Here is a 16,592-nt window from a genome sequence, read left to right as displayed (position 1 = left end):
CAAAAGAATCACATTGGGTAAAAGAGGAGGGAACAAGGAGAAAAAATGACGCCAAGCAGAGGCCAGAATGATCTGTAAATCCAACTCTACTGTCCAAGACCTCAACACAGACAATGAAATGGTGTCTTTCTTATAACTGATACTATCCTAGATATAGCCAAATTTGTATTTCTGCTTTAATACTGACCCTTGGCTTGGACTCAATATACTCTTCAATCGAAACAGACAGTCTTTTAGTGTTATTTGAGAACAATGGGTTCCCAGGTAGAAACAAACTATTCAAATGTTCATGAGTTTTGATCATACTAGAAACAAACTGGCATTTTTGCAGGATGCACACACTCTAAACCCAGCCTGTTCTTTTTTCTGAAAAAGGCTCTGGTCAACTCATCATATATTGGGCATGGTCTAAATATTCCTAACCCAATACCAACATCATCCTAATAGGGCTGCAAATTCATGCGTGGCAGCATTTTAGACTAGCCTTTGTAAATTCAGGACGAATAAGTCATGCGTTAATACAATTGCGCTATTCGGAATCTCAGGAGATGGCCGACAAGAGCAGAAACGCTAATTGAATCAATAAAAAGAAGCGTAACTATTGTACAATGTTTAAAAATTCATTGGCATCCCGGGTAGATCGACATATTTTAAACCTAGCTGGGACAACCCTCGTGAAAATTCAGTATTTATATAACCCCGGGCTTTTTGAATAAAATATATTTTTCAGAAGTATATTTAAGTTAAACCATTAAATTTTTCTCAATAATGGTACAATTACCACCAAAATTGAATCTTGTCACAATTACTGTAAATTTCTATGAATCAGGCTGAGTGAGCCACGTTTCAATAAGAATGCATCTTTCCGAATACCAAAAGATGGCCAATGCAACCAGAAGCATCAACAGAGGTAATAACAACTGAAAAAGGACTCTGGTGAGTCTAATACCATGATGACCGGACTGTAAAATATAGCTTAGGTAGACGCCATTCGGCGCCCCGTCGAGGACTGGATGCACGCGACTGAACTTATCAAGCTGTTTGTCCCATAATCATATTGCAAGATTCTCCGTAACTTTTATGGCAGGAGTCAGCCAACTAAATATTAGTTAAACGCTTAAAATAGCGATTCACAGGAAACAAGTGAAACAATATATGAATTTCGAGTCTAAGGCAGACAAGCAACGTTGGGCAAACTAGACTTAGCAGGGGGCGTGGCCTGGAGCGCTGGCTATGCAGTCGCTCCCGTGATGGCCTCCGTGGAACGCCCGTTGCATCACAGCTTTCTATGGCTCCTATGCTGCGTTTTTCGAACCCAACTAGATGAGAGGGTGTGAGAGGGTGTGGAGCCCGGCCGGCGTGCTGCTGGAACCCAGAATCGCCAAGATGAAGATAATCGGGCTCTTTTTATCCCGCGGCCCTCCGCCGCGTAATCCAAGATGGCGGACGGGACCCAGCGACAACGACCGAGACGCGGCCTCGCCGTCGAAGCTCCCCCTATGAACCCTGGAATCGATCTAGACCCATGTGTCTCTCGCCTCACATGATCAGAGGGACCCGAGCCACACGTCTATGCTCCAGCTGATACTCCCGGCGGCGCTTCGGGCAGCACTCTCGGAGGAGCACGGACGGCGGAGGACGCGGTAGGTGCCCCGGGCCCCGGGCCTCCTCAGTTCTGGCCCACCTCCCCGGACATCCCCAGGGGGATAGAACCCTGCAGCCACCCCAACACGCGACACGCAGCCGCAGCCTCCCTGCTCTCGTCCTCTCCTGTATCCCTCCGCCTCCACTCCAGAAGAGGGGGCCGAAGCCGGAGAGTTCTCAGGGGTGCACCGCAGAACACCCCTGTCTTCAACTGTGAGGAGGCTGCAACACCCTACTGCCCCCGACACCTCTGCGGGAGTGGACCCACTGGCTCGTGGCTCCGGTCAGCGGCGCCATGCTCTGTCGCCCTCTTTACTGAGCAATCCACCTTGATATAGTTCGTCTACGGCCACCACCACCACCAACAGTCTCGCTACCACCCGTGGCGATCTGGGTCCTCACCATCCACCCCAAAAGACCACCCTGGACTGGTGTGCTCCGGTATTAAAATCGCTCCCTCTCATCTTCCCGCTATTTCCTGGGGCGCCCCGGCCCACATTCACCTTCCCCTTGGCCGTCTTGGTACCAGGGAGACCGGGACGACACAGCAACCTTCCTCCTCTTCACTCGCACTGAAGTCTCCTTCGCTAACTAAAAGCCCAACCAAGACATCGGGATCCTTATCCCAACTCTTTGAGAGACCTCCAACTATCGCCACCATTGCGACTGAGCCACCTTCAGCCGTTAACCCTCTCCTGTCAGACCACACGATGTCTAAGCAATCGAAATCCACCAAGTCATCAGACATAGCAACAATGCTAATGTCAGCCGACAAAGCGAAGAAACTGGACAATCCCCCCTCCATCTCACGAGAATCCCTGGACAACAAGGGACCTCTAGCAACCAAGGAGGATATTCGGGAATTCATGGCTGACATTAAAACTGAATTTCGATCATGTATGTCTGAGCTTACTGCCAAGCTGGAAAATACTGATAAGAGGGTTTCGGAGGTGGAACAGAGAGTGAGTGAGATTGAGGATCGCGCCCAGGACCACGCGTCCTCCCTGACTGAGATCCAGCGTTCCGTTGGGCTTCTGCAGGACAAGGTCGAAATCCTGGAATACAAGCAGGAGGACATGGAGAACAGAGCCCGGCGCAACAACCTCCGCATTCGGGGGTTCGCACATCAGTCCCAGACCAAGGGCTAGCCGAATATGTAGGCCTTTTCTTTCAATCTCTTCTCCCCGATTTGGAGGACTCACTATTGCTACTGGATCGCACTCACAGGCTAAATCCCCGTCGTGGAGTGGAGTCAGACGGCCCGCCTGATGTTATCACCAGGGTGCATTTCTATACGACAAAGGAAGCCATTTCGGCAATAAGTCGCTCCAACGACGAAATCACCTTCCAGGGGACCCCCCTTCAGATCTATCAAGACCTATCTCCGTTGACCCTTCAGAAAAGGCGAGCCCTTCGCCCACTGACCACCTTCCTCCAAGCCCAAAAAATTCGCTACAGATGGCTCTTTCCAACAGCTTTGCAATTCTCCTATAAGGGTACCATGCGTAGGATCAAACATCTGGGCGATGCTGAAAGTATATTGCATCCGGACTCCGCTAACACCTCGTCCCAACAGGCCACTGAAGCGGCGGCTGACCCGGACCCTATAGCCTCCCCTAGGCCCATACAAAACACATGGTCGAGGGTTCCGAGATTTAGGAGGAGGAAATGACCCGGAGCTACCCCACGAGGGACTCTTCGGCGCCCTGAGACCCGGCTTAGTGAACCCGGCGCTGTGGAGCCGACCGCCACCTCTGAAAACATGGATGATCTCCACCCCCGATGCAACGGGCTTCCCCCCACGGCCCATGCCCAACTCCAAGGTACGTTCCACCTATGAGTCCTTGGAGCATTTCACTCAGACTATTCATACCTTTAGCCATGTTGGCTATTCGCTGTTTCACGGCCCCGTTGGCCAGGGGAGGGCCTGACCCCATAACGGGTCCCCCTCCCCCAGTTAAACCTCGGACTGCCCGTTGGCGGTCCGAGAAAAAACCCCAAAAGCAGGATAACAGATGGTCACATCTCCCACGACATAATGGCTGATTCTCCAGTAGCCCCCCCCCCTCCACAAGTCTCATCAGCGACCCCGGGTCCCGCCCCGGCCCAGCAGTTCTGGAAGTTTGTCTCTCTGAACGTCAGGGGATTGAACTCACCGCCTAAACGCAAATCAATTCTACAAAAACTTCAGAATGACTCTGCCGATGTGGCCATGCTACAGGAAACTCACCTGCTCCCGGCAGACTTCAGCCGCCTACACTCTCGCGACTTTCCAAAGCAACTCTTCGCATCTGGAAGCTCCAAGCGGGGCGGTACAGCAATCTTGTTCCGGAGGGGACTGAATCCCCAGATTCTGGACTCCATAAGCTGCCCGGAGGGACGCTACATAGCAGTGAAATGCCTGCTATCGGGACAGCTGTTCTCCTTGGTCTCCGTGTACGCACCGAATTCTGGCCAAGCACCCTTCTATGATTTTCTAACCGCAACCCTCTCTCCCTTTTTGGAGGGCCAGATAGTGATCGGTGGGGACTTTAATGGGGTCCCAGACCCCGTAAAAGACAAATCGCATCCACCCTCCGCCGGGGACTTCACCACGGCTTTAGCCCTTTTGCGATTATTTAGAACCCTTGGAGTGGTGGACTCATGGAGGGTACTCCACCCATCTGAAAAAGATTTCTCCTTCTATTCTTATGTTCACCGGACATTCTCTAGGATAGATCTTCTACTGATATCTCCGCAGATCTTCGCTTTCACTGAAGAGGTAACTATAGGCTCCAGAATCCTATCCGACCACGCCCCGGTAACCTTGAAAATCCGAGTCCAGGGACCCCCGGAGCCCCAGAGGCGTAGATGGACTCTATATGATCCCATCCTTAATGAGATGCCACTCAGAGACGCAATCGCGATCAACAACTTCTTTAAAGAAAACTCTAGCGGAGATACCTCCTTAGCCAACAACTGGGATGCAATGAAGGCAGTGGTGCGGGGAGAACTGATTGCCAAAGGGGTAGCCTATCATAGGCATAAACAACAGATTTGTCAGGATCTTGAAGAGGAACTCGAGAGGGCGGAGAGGATCCATAAGGAGAAGGGCTGGACCCCTAAAACGCAGCGAGCCCTCCGAATAGCAAAAAAGAAAATTGAAGCACACTACGCTGAACATACCGCCCATCAAATGACGAAGGCTAAACAGTTCTACTATGCCAAAAACAACAAAGCAAACAAGCTACTGGTGGCTAAACTTGCCAAGACAAGAAGGAATAACACAATTGTGGGCCTTTGGGATCAGCAGGGCAAGACTCAATACTCGGATCACGACAAGCTTCAAATCGCATCGACCCACCTGACCCAAGTGATGACCGCCCCGGCCCGAGACATCAAAGAACAGAGGGAATACTTGCAAAAGGCGGCGCTCCCCCGACTGAAAAACGTAGCTCGGGACTCGCTGGAAGCCCCAATCACCACTGAGGAAGTCGATGAGGCGATAAAATCCCTTAAATCCCGAGCCCCAGGCCCAGACGGCTATACGTCGAAGTTTTATAAAGTCTTCAAACCCCAACTCCTGCCACCTCTGGTACAGCTGTTTAATTCATTCAGGAACACAGGCACTATAACCCCGTCGATGCAAGAATCCATCACAGTTTTGCTGCCCAAACCTGGCGGTGACCCGAAGAATCCTGCGTCCTACAGACCGATTGCTTTGCTCAATATAGATGCCAACATTTACTCCAAAATTTTAGCAACCCGCCTGTCCCGGATTTTGCCAGAGATAATCGACGCCGACCAGAGTGGCTTCATCACACACCGCTCTACCGCTGATAACATTCGTAGAGCTCTGAACTTGGTGGAACTTGCCTCCCGAGACTCCCAGGAGCTGGTGCTTCTGGCCCTGGATGCAGTTAAGGCCTTTGACAAGGTGGACTGGAACTTCATGAGGCTTACCCTTGAGGCCTTTGGCTTTGGTCCGGAGTTCTGCGCCATGACGTTGGCTAACTATACAGCGCCCAAGACCCTTCTCAGAGTCAATGGCATCCTCTCCCCCCCCTATCGACCTGACCTGTGGAACCAGACAGGGCTGTCCGTTATCGCCACTGCTTTTCGCACTAATTATGGAACCATTCACCCAACGGATCAGGCGAATCCCGGCGATTAAGGGCTTCCAATCGAATGCAACACACCACAAACTGGCCCTCTACGCAGATGACGTCCTACTAACCATCACGGAGCCTCGTACTTCCCTCCCTCAGGCCCTAGCTGAGATAGAGAGCTATGGAAAGGTCACGGGCTTTGCTATCAACTTCCGGAAGTCAGCTGCCATGGGGGTGGGCCTGTCCCGAGAGATCCGGGAGGATCTGGCCCCACTATGTCCGATACAATGGACGACTAAGAGCATCAGTTATTTGGGTGTCCAGATCCCAGCGGACCCTGGGGAAGTCTATCGAGCAAACTTTCCCCCACTGTTCACGGACCTCGAGGCAGACTTAAAGCGGTGGGCGGCACAAGAGATTTCACTCATGGGCCGCATCACGGCCTGTAAAATGAACTTGCTACCAAGGCTCCTATATGCCTGCGCTTCGCTTCCAGTACCAATTCCGGCACCTGCTCTTCAGAAGCTACAAAAGGAAATGACACGGTTTATCTGGAAAGGGAGGAAGCCCAGAATCCCCAGGTCCACGATGCTGGGCAACGCTAGACTGGGTGGCCTCGGAGTTCCAGATCTACAAAAATATCAAATGGCGTCCCAACTCGCCTGCATCCGATCATGGCAGATACTTACCAACCGCCCGAGATGGGTGGACCTCGAACAGGCGCAACTGCCGCTCCCGCTACGTTTTCTTCCGCACATCAATCCCTCCGAGCGCCGACTGTGGCAGAACCTCCTGAGGACCACCAAACACACTATTGCTGTCTGGGATAAAGCGCTGAAACAAAAGAAAACCCCAGTGGGACTCAGCCCTTTCTCCCCGGTGTTCCTGAACCCAGCTTTCTCCCCTGGCTGGTCCACCCGGAACTTCGGAGCCTGGATTGCGGGAGGCCTGGAGACCCTGGGGCAACTATTCGAAGGGGGACAACCCTGCACCTTTGGGCGTTGTAAAGAACTCTTCCAGCTTCAGGAACAGGATAGATTTACGTACATTCAGCTGCGCCACTGGTGCTCCCATCCACAGACCCGCCAAGCCGCCACCCGCTCTCCCACGGCTATTGAACTGACCCTAAATGACCTCCCAACCAGGGGGAGAATTTCCACTCTATACAAACGCCTCCAAAATGACTTCCTAACCTCTAAAACCCGATACATGGCCCAATGGGAGGCGGACCTAGGCCACCCAATCGAGGACCAGCTATGGGTTGACATTTGGTCGCGGGCACACACTCTTCATCCTGCATTACGAACAGAGAGGGCGCATACAAAATCCTTCTTCGCTGGTATTATCCTCCCCTGAGACTACACCATATGAACCCTACACTTAACCCGAACTGTTGGAGGCAATGCGGCCAAGTAGGGTCTTTCTTTCATATGTGGTGGTCCTGCCCGAGGGCCCACACCTTTTGGAAACAATGCCTAGCAACAATCGCAGACATCACTCAGATACGACTTCCCCTGGAGCCCGAGCCCATCCTTCTGGGAGCCCCGGTCCCCGGGATCTACCCTAGATCTGGCCCTACGGCCAAACTACTGTCCCAATGTCTACTGGCAGGCAGAAATGTAATAGCCCGCACTTGGAAAACCGCAGAAGGACCACTAATGCCTTTTTGGTGGATTAAAATTTGGGACATCTTAATCGCGGAGAAGGTGACGGCTGCTGGGGCAGGCCGCCTACATCGCTTCGAGAACATCTGGGGCCCGATCCTGGACTTTGATCAGAATTATCCAGCTCTGACATACAAGCCCCAATTAGCCAGGAGAACCTTACGGAACGATAATTCGCAGCTGGGCCAGGTAGAGGAACATTAAGATCATGGGGAGGGGAGGGAAGAGCAACCAACTGTATTGCTTCTGTACCATATGTCGTGATTGATTAAGCTTTGTATCATTTTATCCTGTTTGTTTAAAATAAATATTTTGGAAAAAAAAAAAAACTAGACTTAGCAGTGTATCGTTCAATGTACCGATCTAACGAAAATCCCCATAAAACTTATATTATTAAGTTTTGAAGGGATTGAACCCAGATACTGATGAGCAGCCACAAGATAATATATAGGGGCAGGCAAGAAATAAGGTAAAATGTACCTCTTTGCACTTTTTTGAAATGTAAAGGAATGTGTACTATGTTGACAACAAAAAAAATGGACTAAATTCTTTTTTTAATTTTTTTATTAGTGTTAGCTTCAAAAGAAGCTTTTTACTATTTACAGTTCAGATTCAACATGAGAAAAATGAGAAAAAAAAAATATATATAGGCAAAAAATTCCATAACTCTCAAAACATTCCATAGTTCTGAAAACATATAATACAGTTATTTCAGTCAATTGCTGTGAAAAGGAAAAGGAAAAAGAGAAAAATAAAAGGAAGGAGAAAAAAACGGATAAAAGGAAGAAGAGGGAAGAATAAGTTCAGCCACAGTTGGCAGCTTCTATCAGTCTTGTTATGCAGAAATAAACTTTCTTTCTCACTTTTCTCCAACAAGTTTTTTTTAAAGATTATTGATACCATCTTTAGCAGGGCAAAAGTTATAGATAACCTTGAGCCCTGTAGCAGCTGTAACCAAACGTCTTTCTTTGTTAAAGTTCGATTGTTGACAAAAAATCTCCCCAGTAGTTTGCGACGAATGTCCATGATGCCCTGACAACTCATGATGAGATGGCGAAGTGTTTCCATTGGATGACCACAGAGTCGACATTTATAGTCTCTCGTACTTTTCTGTTTTCTTGCTTCAAGAATTTCTTTGGTTGGAAAGATATTGAAGCGAAGTCTGAGAAATTGCTGTCGCAACTCGGCCGAAGGAAACTTGCTCAGATACAGCAGAGTTTGGCCTTGCTTGTTCAAAGCAACGCAGTATTTGCCATAGAGTTTAGAGGACTGCGCCAGCACTGAGGACTCGATCCAATCATACTCATACAACCGTTTCTTTACAAGACCTGGATTTTCAATAAGTAGTTTCACAGTAGAGTCTATTGAGTCCAACAGGCCAAAGGTGCTCCATTCAACAAGTAAAGGCTCGCTTTCTGACTTCAGTGCTTGGCCCAACAGTCCAAAACCGCTATCTGGTGGAGGCAGTATGCATTTGCGATAGAAATATAGAGTTTTCCAGCTGACGTAAGTAATGAGAGAAGTCAGTCCAAACTCTTTTCTTATTACAGCCACAGGTATACAGTTAGGGAGGTCAAGTACAGCTCTCCAGAATAGGCCCTCTAAGATTTGCCATATCTTCCAGCTCATCTGAAGAGAGCACTCAGCCCCATAGGTCACAATGGGGACTACCTTCATGGTGTAAAAACGGAGCAAAGGTATCAATGTAAATTTACAATATCTGCGTTTGATCAGTCTTGCCTGGGCTGTCGGCATCTTCAATTTGCGCCTTAGCGCTATTTCTCTTGGAGCTTCACTATAGCTTGCGTTGATTGGGATGCCTAAATAAAGCAATTCTGACATCTCTTGGATCTGGTCACCATTTATGTGCCAACCCTTAAACTTCATAAGGTTGCGTCTTGTCTTCCCCAAGGTAAGCACCATTGATTTGGTGGCGTTTACTCTTAGGTCATTGGAAGATAAAAAGAGAGCTGGGGCATTCAATTGGCGCTGGATTGGAGTTTCATCTAGAAGAATGACATCATCTGCGTACAATAAACGATTCATTGGGGAGCCCGCAATACAAGGGTGGAAGCATCTAATTTCCGTAAAGGCGTCACCTATGTCTGAGATGTATACTTTAAAGATGGCTGGGGCTAGTCCACACCCTTGCTTGAGGCCCACTCCTGCCTCGCATATGTCAGTGGGGCACCCCCAGACTCTTAGCTTCTGCCAAAGTTTCTCTCGATTTACTGAATCAAAGGCTTGAGACAAGTCCACTGATGCGAGGTATACGTTTTTACTGTTCTTTTTTACCGTTCTCAGTTTCAGGTAGTTTATCAGAAAGAGGTTTAGCGATGTTCCGATTCCCTTTTCAAACCCTGCTTGCCAGCCATCCCGAGGTTTTGATACCCAGCTCCAGGCCGTGAGGTGATTCAAGATCAGGGCCGCAAAAAGTTTGCCGATAACACCCAAGAGGGCGATAGGTCTGTAATTTGCGGCCACAGACCTATCACCCTTCTTGAAGATCGGTACAATGATGGATTTCGTCCAGGTGGCCGGGTTACAGCGTTTTATTTTCACCAGTAGAAAAAGTTGGTGTAAGAAAGTTGCCCATTCCTCAGGATATTGTTTTAATGACAGATTCGTGAGGCCATCAGGACCCGCCACTCTGGAATTGTTGGACGATTTAATTAGGGCGAGGATATCTTCCCTTTCAGTTTCAAACTCCAAGTTCGAACAAGAGTTTTTTTTACAGCTTTTGAGGCTTGCAGGGTGGGCTTTGAGAAGAGCTTGGAGAAATGGTCCATCCAGTCCTTTGCTGGAATAGGGTTGGAAATTAGAATCTGTTGAGGTGCGTCTAGCATGTTAAAAACTTTGCCACATTTCACTAGAGTTTTTAGATGCAACTAATTCCAGCATATGTTCAGCATTCGATTGCAATAGAGATTGCTTATGCTGTCTTATCCAATTATTGTATGCAGTCCTCATTTTCTTGACAGCCACAAATGATGCCGGGGAAGGATTTTTCTTCAGCGCTCTTTGCAACTTTTTTAGCTTCCTTTTTCTTGTGGCAACCTCATGGTTGAAAGTGTATTTGTGGCAAAAGCCCTTTGATGTTCCTGGGCCAGATTTTTCGCTAAAGATGGCCAAGGGCAGCGTATAATCTATGTCTTCCAGCCTGCCATTGTCTCTTAGATTTTTAGATAATGTTGATACATTTTCCCTCAGTAATCTTACTCTGTTTCTTCCAGGCTGTACTTCCAAGGCATCTCCATCTAGCGAAGACTTTGATGTCCTGCCCAGTTCAAGTGTTAATTTCAACATATTGTGGTCACTCTGTGGCGTTTCCATGATCGTCAAAGCCACTACTCTAAAATGAAGGCTGTCAGAGGCAAGAAAGTAGTCCAAGATATGAGAAACGGTCCCTCTCTTCCAGGTTGGAGTTGGTGGGATGTCCCCCAATGTAATGCCATTTAGTAATGAGATATTTCTCAGCTGGAACTCCTTCCTAAATGACAGGCCTAGTTTTTCAGCTTCTTGTAGATTGCTCGCATAGAAATTTATGAGAGCCCCACAGTTATTGAAAAAGTGAATGTTTAGGTCCCCACATAAGATCACATTCAAGTTCGAGTAGTCAACAATTGCAGCGTCGACCTCCTCCAGTAACTGGTCCATGAAGTTCTTGGGTGCAAGGTTGTTGCAGTTCCAATACAAGTTACACAAAAGGATCCGCCTCATAGTCTCCTCTTCACCAATTTGATATACCAGTAGGGTGAGCTGAATAAATGGTGAAATGTTCTTTGACCAGGCCACCCGCAGGCCACAGCTTTCGTTGATAGCAGTCAATAGGCCTGCCATTGGTCTACCCTTCGTGCCTTTTATTGCTGGGTTCATAAGGACGACAAAGTCCTTGATGATAGGTTGAACATACAGCCACGTCTCCTGCAAACAAATGACCTCAAAATCTTCCAGCCGAATACTACCATCACCCAGTAGATGTTTAAAACCACACGTGTTCCAACAACCCAAGTGGATGTAGGGCGGGGGATAATTGTCGCCTGGGCCCTGGCATTATGATCTTCTGGCCAATGAACTTGCCAGCCAGTCCCAGTTGTCCCCATCCCCATCACCCCTGGTCCCTCGTGGTACACCGGAAGTGATCTTTGAGGCAGTATGGTTATTGATCGTGATTCTGAATTTGCCCAAGCATTTTTTTTTATTTTTAGTGCCTTAAGGCGATCTTCCAAGGAGGCATCAATGTCAAGGACCTCGTCCCAATCAGCGGAATACACTGAAAGGTTCATTAGATCTTCCAGGTCCTCTGAGTTTAGGATATTTTTAGGCTTATTTATGGAATTTGGGGCAAAAGAGGACTTTCTAATTTCATCTATGTCTTCATCTGATTCCATGCTCGTAAAAGAGTCTTCATTTTCTATCAATTGTTGGTGCATTTGTTTTGGATCATGGATGATGGCCTGTTTAAGCACCAAGTCCTTAAAGTTTTTTATTGCAACAGGTGGACGTGATTGTTTGCTTTTAGCAAGTTTATTTGCAAAGTTCACATGTTTAGTTTGTTTCTTGGACTGTATAGGTTTCTTTCAAGAATTGGAACCAATCTTAGTGGCAAAACTGGGTCCCATATCACAATTTGTGAAGATGTCATATGTTTTAGGAAAAAGTGAAGGCGCAGATGCAAAAGGCCTAGGTGCCATAGTAGATCCAAGTAGCAAGGGATTGGACAAGGCGGACCTAATCTCCTTTGTTTTTTTGGCGTTTCTCCCCACGGTTTTACTACAGTCATGGTATGTCTTAGGGGGAGACTGCTTCGAGGTCCCTGGGATCTGATTGTCTTCAACTCCCACAAACTTTCATTGCCCTGGATGGAGCATTGGGTCGTCTGGGTGTGACTCCTTGCATGATCCATTGATGGATTGTGTTGAGGGCTTCTTGGTTCCATCCAGAGGGGATGCAGCAGGGCCGCCAGTGTTGACCGTGCTGGTAGTCGATGAAATTGGTGTAACACCCAAATTCATAGAATTTCCCCCAGAGTTTGTCAATGTAGTGTTTAGATCAACATCGAAGATGGGACCATTGTGATTAGTGCTTGACAAGGATTGCCTTCTTTTTTCCTTGTCTCTAATTAGAGGTTCCAGGATAGTTTTCAAAAAGCTTGTAATGTGCTCCTCTTGCTTGTGTTTATTTTCAGGTAAAGCCAATATGAATCCTTCCACGAAGATCATTTTGGTGTGTAGCATTGCGATCAGGGTGGATTGGTCTTTTAGTTGGTCCGCGATGCTCTCGTACAATTTCATGAAAGGACTCATGGTGACCGAAAATGCCGCAATCATATTGGCATCTAAGAGTGCATTCGATGAAGACTTTTCCTCCACCTGAGCTGCAATCATGTCCAATAATAAATCTTTGTCAGATATTTAATCATTGTTCCTAGGGTCGATCTCCACTGATGAAGAAACCTGCGCCGTTTCCTAGGGCAACTTGCACTTAGTGAGGTCAAAGGATCTATGGGCCTTGGGGACTTGGCTTTAGTTGTGTTCTTCGTTCTCCCACTGTGCTCAATTTCATCTTCTTCACTATTATCCGCTCACTTGCCTGTTCGAGAAGGAGAGTTAAGCGCCCGGGAGTTTTCTCCAGAAGGAACTGCTTCCTTCTCACAAGCGATTTCCAAGCCAAGGCTGCCAGGATTTTTCTCTGGGTCGATTGTGGTTATGTGATGAATAATTGAGGTTTGCCTAGTTTTTCCGGGGCACCCCTCTTGGTTTTTCCGTTGGGGGGTGCATCCCCACCTTTTTACTTAGGCGGAGAGTCTCAGCAGTAGGCGGCAGGATGGATGGGGGTCTTGAAGAGGAATCACTCTGTGAATAGCATAGGTTCCCAAAATTAGAGCCAAAGCTTAGGCCACTAGGTTTCCATGCCTGTCGCCTAGGGACCTCTCTATTAGAGGTCTTATGGGGTTTGGGCTCCAAGGATTTGGGAGGACCGGTGGATGTAGCCGTATCACAGGATATAGCGGCTATAGGTAGGTAGACACCATCTATACTGACCACGGTCTCCTTATGAGGTTGAATTGAACCTGTGGCGATGTGCTTGTCCGTCATTGGACAATTTTCCTTAATCTCCTGTGGCTCTATTGTAGTCGCCTCTAGGTCAGGTTCCACATAGACGCAGGAATCATATAGCTGGTGTTGTAGTGTTGCCGAACTAGCCCCATCGCCAAGGGTATTTTCAAGATCCATGGTATTTTTAGCAGACTGTTTTATGCCCCACTACAACTAGAGCCTCTACCGGTTGATTTGTGGTAGGCTCTGGGTCGAGGCTAGCGACTAACCCTCCGCCCATGGTTTTGTCTGAACTAAATGGGCCTACAGCTGTCATTGCACCAGTGATTTGGTCAGGCAAACGAAATTCACAGCCACTCATGCTAGGCTGGGGGGTGGCTATAGTGTGTCAGTTGTCAGCTGCAGCTATGCCAACTGCAGCTATAGGCTATGGAAAGAGCACTGTAAGATGTGCAGGGATCTTTCCTAGCGTCTTTATCCTGTTCTTTTTTGACAATAGACAGTCAAAGGCAGGAGCAAGAGCAACTTTATTTTAGGGCGTAATCGAGTAGCAGCAATGTGAGTGAACAAGTAAGTGGAGGAGGAGGAGGAGGTAGAGAAGGAGGTGGAGGGAGCACTCTATGTGGCTAGGGGAGCTCAAGGACATATAGTCCACAGTCACTCTATAATCACTCTACAATCACTCCTCCTCAGACATGTGTCTGTGCTCTGTCCTTAACAATAGTGCAGTATAGTGTTATTGTCGATATTGGAGCAAGGAGCTTTTATAAAGCTGTAGTAAAATCAGCGCAAATCAGAGTGAATACAGCATCTATGGTGGCATCTAGGGCTTCTTACCGTGGTCCTCATTTTGTTTGTCTCCGCAGCTGCCCACAGTCCACGGCCTCCAAACCAGGTCCAACTCTCCTCCAGAGCTCCGTTACTGGGAGGGACGGGTAGGAGTGGGGGTCGGGGTGGGAACCATAGTGCTCCCCAAGCTCCCAGGGATGACAAAGACAAGGCAAGGATGAAAAGTACGGCACACGGACACAGACCTTGGGACTCAGCACTCGGCACTCGACTCTGTAGAGGAAAGGACCTGAAAACGTTCACGCACGCACGCAGAACTCAAGCCGCACCTCTCAGCTCGTCAACGCAGCAAACAGCAACAGAGGCCGCTTCCGAGTTCTCTGCTATGGACTAAATTCACCTTTTCTCTTCCTTTCTGTGTATCCTACGAATCCTCCCCATCGCCAACCCTTATCTTTCTGTATTTATAATTTTTTTCTTTATTTTACATTTCTTACATTTATATTTATTGTTTCGTTTTCTTATGTTACGAACATTTGAATATACCTAATATATGAATTTATATATGTTGTAATTTGATTATGCTTTATAATGCATTCAATAATGGTTTCTTTTCATTTTGAATGTTTCCTTTTGAATTAATTGCATGTTGGCTAACACCAACATCAAATGTTTGCTAACAGATTGCATTAATAATTAGTAAAGCGGCCCTGATTTGAAAAAAGGCTTTAAGGAAAGCCGAAACACGTGTCATCAACGAGGGCAAATTTGTTATGAAAAGCATCAATTGGTTTTGCAACCTATACTTGGCACTGTCTTCTATCTGGGTTTCATTTTTAGTAACTGGGTTTCTTTTTTAGTAACTCACCTTTGATGAGGTGCCAGCCATCGGTTATATGCGATATAAAGCTGGTACAAACATTGAGAGTGACTTGATATTCTTTCCAAAGGCACTAAACACCATCCCCAACATATTTTAGGACTGATGCTATTATATAAACAAACTCCAGTTCTAGAATATTTGGGGAAAGTGTTTTATAGTGTCTTAAAAAATATATTGAGTCACGCTCAATGTTTTTTTTCCCAGAGATGATATCACTCTATACCCCAGCCGTCCTCTCTTCCATTTCCTCCTTCTCCAATATTTGTACCACCAGTCTGTGATGTCAATCATCCATCCCCAGATTTTCAGCCCACTGCCAGCTCTCGCACTGCAATAGCCAATCATAAAACCCTCTTCAAATCGTTGTTCCCACAACTGTGCTCCATCCCTGTCTGGGTAACAGAACAGCCACTCCTTCAGCCGGTCGAGCCTAATCAGAGTTTGAATCTTTTTCCAACAGCCCCCTATCACAGTGTCTCCCTCTCCCGACTCTCACCAAGCTCATAAACCCTCTCCCCTGTCCTTAGCACTGCACCAAATGGTTTTGGCTGCTGCACTTGAAGCACTGATGTTTGTAACAAAAGGACGCTCTTGCACACAGGTCACTGTTAAAAGCCCAGCAAGTGCCCCATGTGACAGAACACCACCTGTGAGGGTAGAAATAGCCTGAGCATTTTTGATTTTTGTTAATCAAAAGATGCAGGTAGCTCAGTCTCTAAAATGGAGGTCTACTAATCAGACCCCCATTTCATAATGCTCCATGCGAGAAAAGCTTAGTGCACCCATGTGACTTTGCTGACTTGTCTACTGACACCGCTCAGCAGCTGCCTTGTGGTTTGGCCACATGGGCCATGGCAGTCATGAAGTGACATGTGCATTCCTTCCAGCAACTGTTAGAACCAAAGGTCAAGCATGTAAGGCTCTACCTTTAATTTTGGGCAATCATGTGCATACATTACAGTACATTATTGTGGGCCCCATGAGCTAGTGGCAGATGACAAATCTAAACATGATCCATGCCTGGTTATGACATGGTGATCTTAGGGACTCCACATGTATATGGGTCAAAATCTATTGATGTAATTTTATTGTTGGCTTGGTGGGCAGTGCCACATTTTTGTCAGCGCCTGGCGTGTACTCTTGACTGGGCTGGTTACGCTCAAAGCAACCATTTGGGTCCCACCCAAGGAACAATCTATTTGATCCTCTTGGAAAGGCTCACCGTCTTCTCCAGGGCACATGAACTCTCACTAGGGGGATAGCTGGGAACTGGTTCTCCAAAGGCAGCCCTTTCAGTGAAACGAACAACTGACACCAGTGTGCTGATAATTTGAGACCCTGTGATATGATATGATATATGATATGATATGGCATTTGTAACGCGCCTATACACAAGTGTTTCATATAAAAAGTAAGAAAGGGGCAGAGTCGTAGTATCCCAAGAGACAGCAACAGTCCACTGAAG

The sequence above is a fragment of the Ambystoma mexicanum genome, chromosome 11 (assembly GCF_040938575.1).
Source record: "Ambystoma mexicanum isolate Mex_15411 chromosome 11, UKY_AmexF1_1, whole genome shotgun sequence".
NCBI lineage: Eukaryota > Metazoa > Chordata > Amphibia > Caudata > Ambystomatidae > Ambystoma > Ambystoma mexicanum.
Note: the sequence above shows the minus strand (reverse complement) of the source record.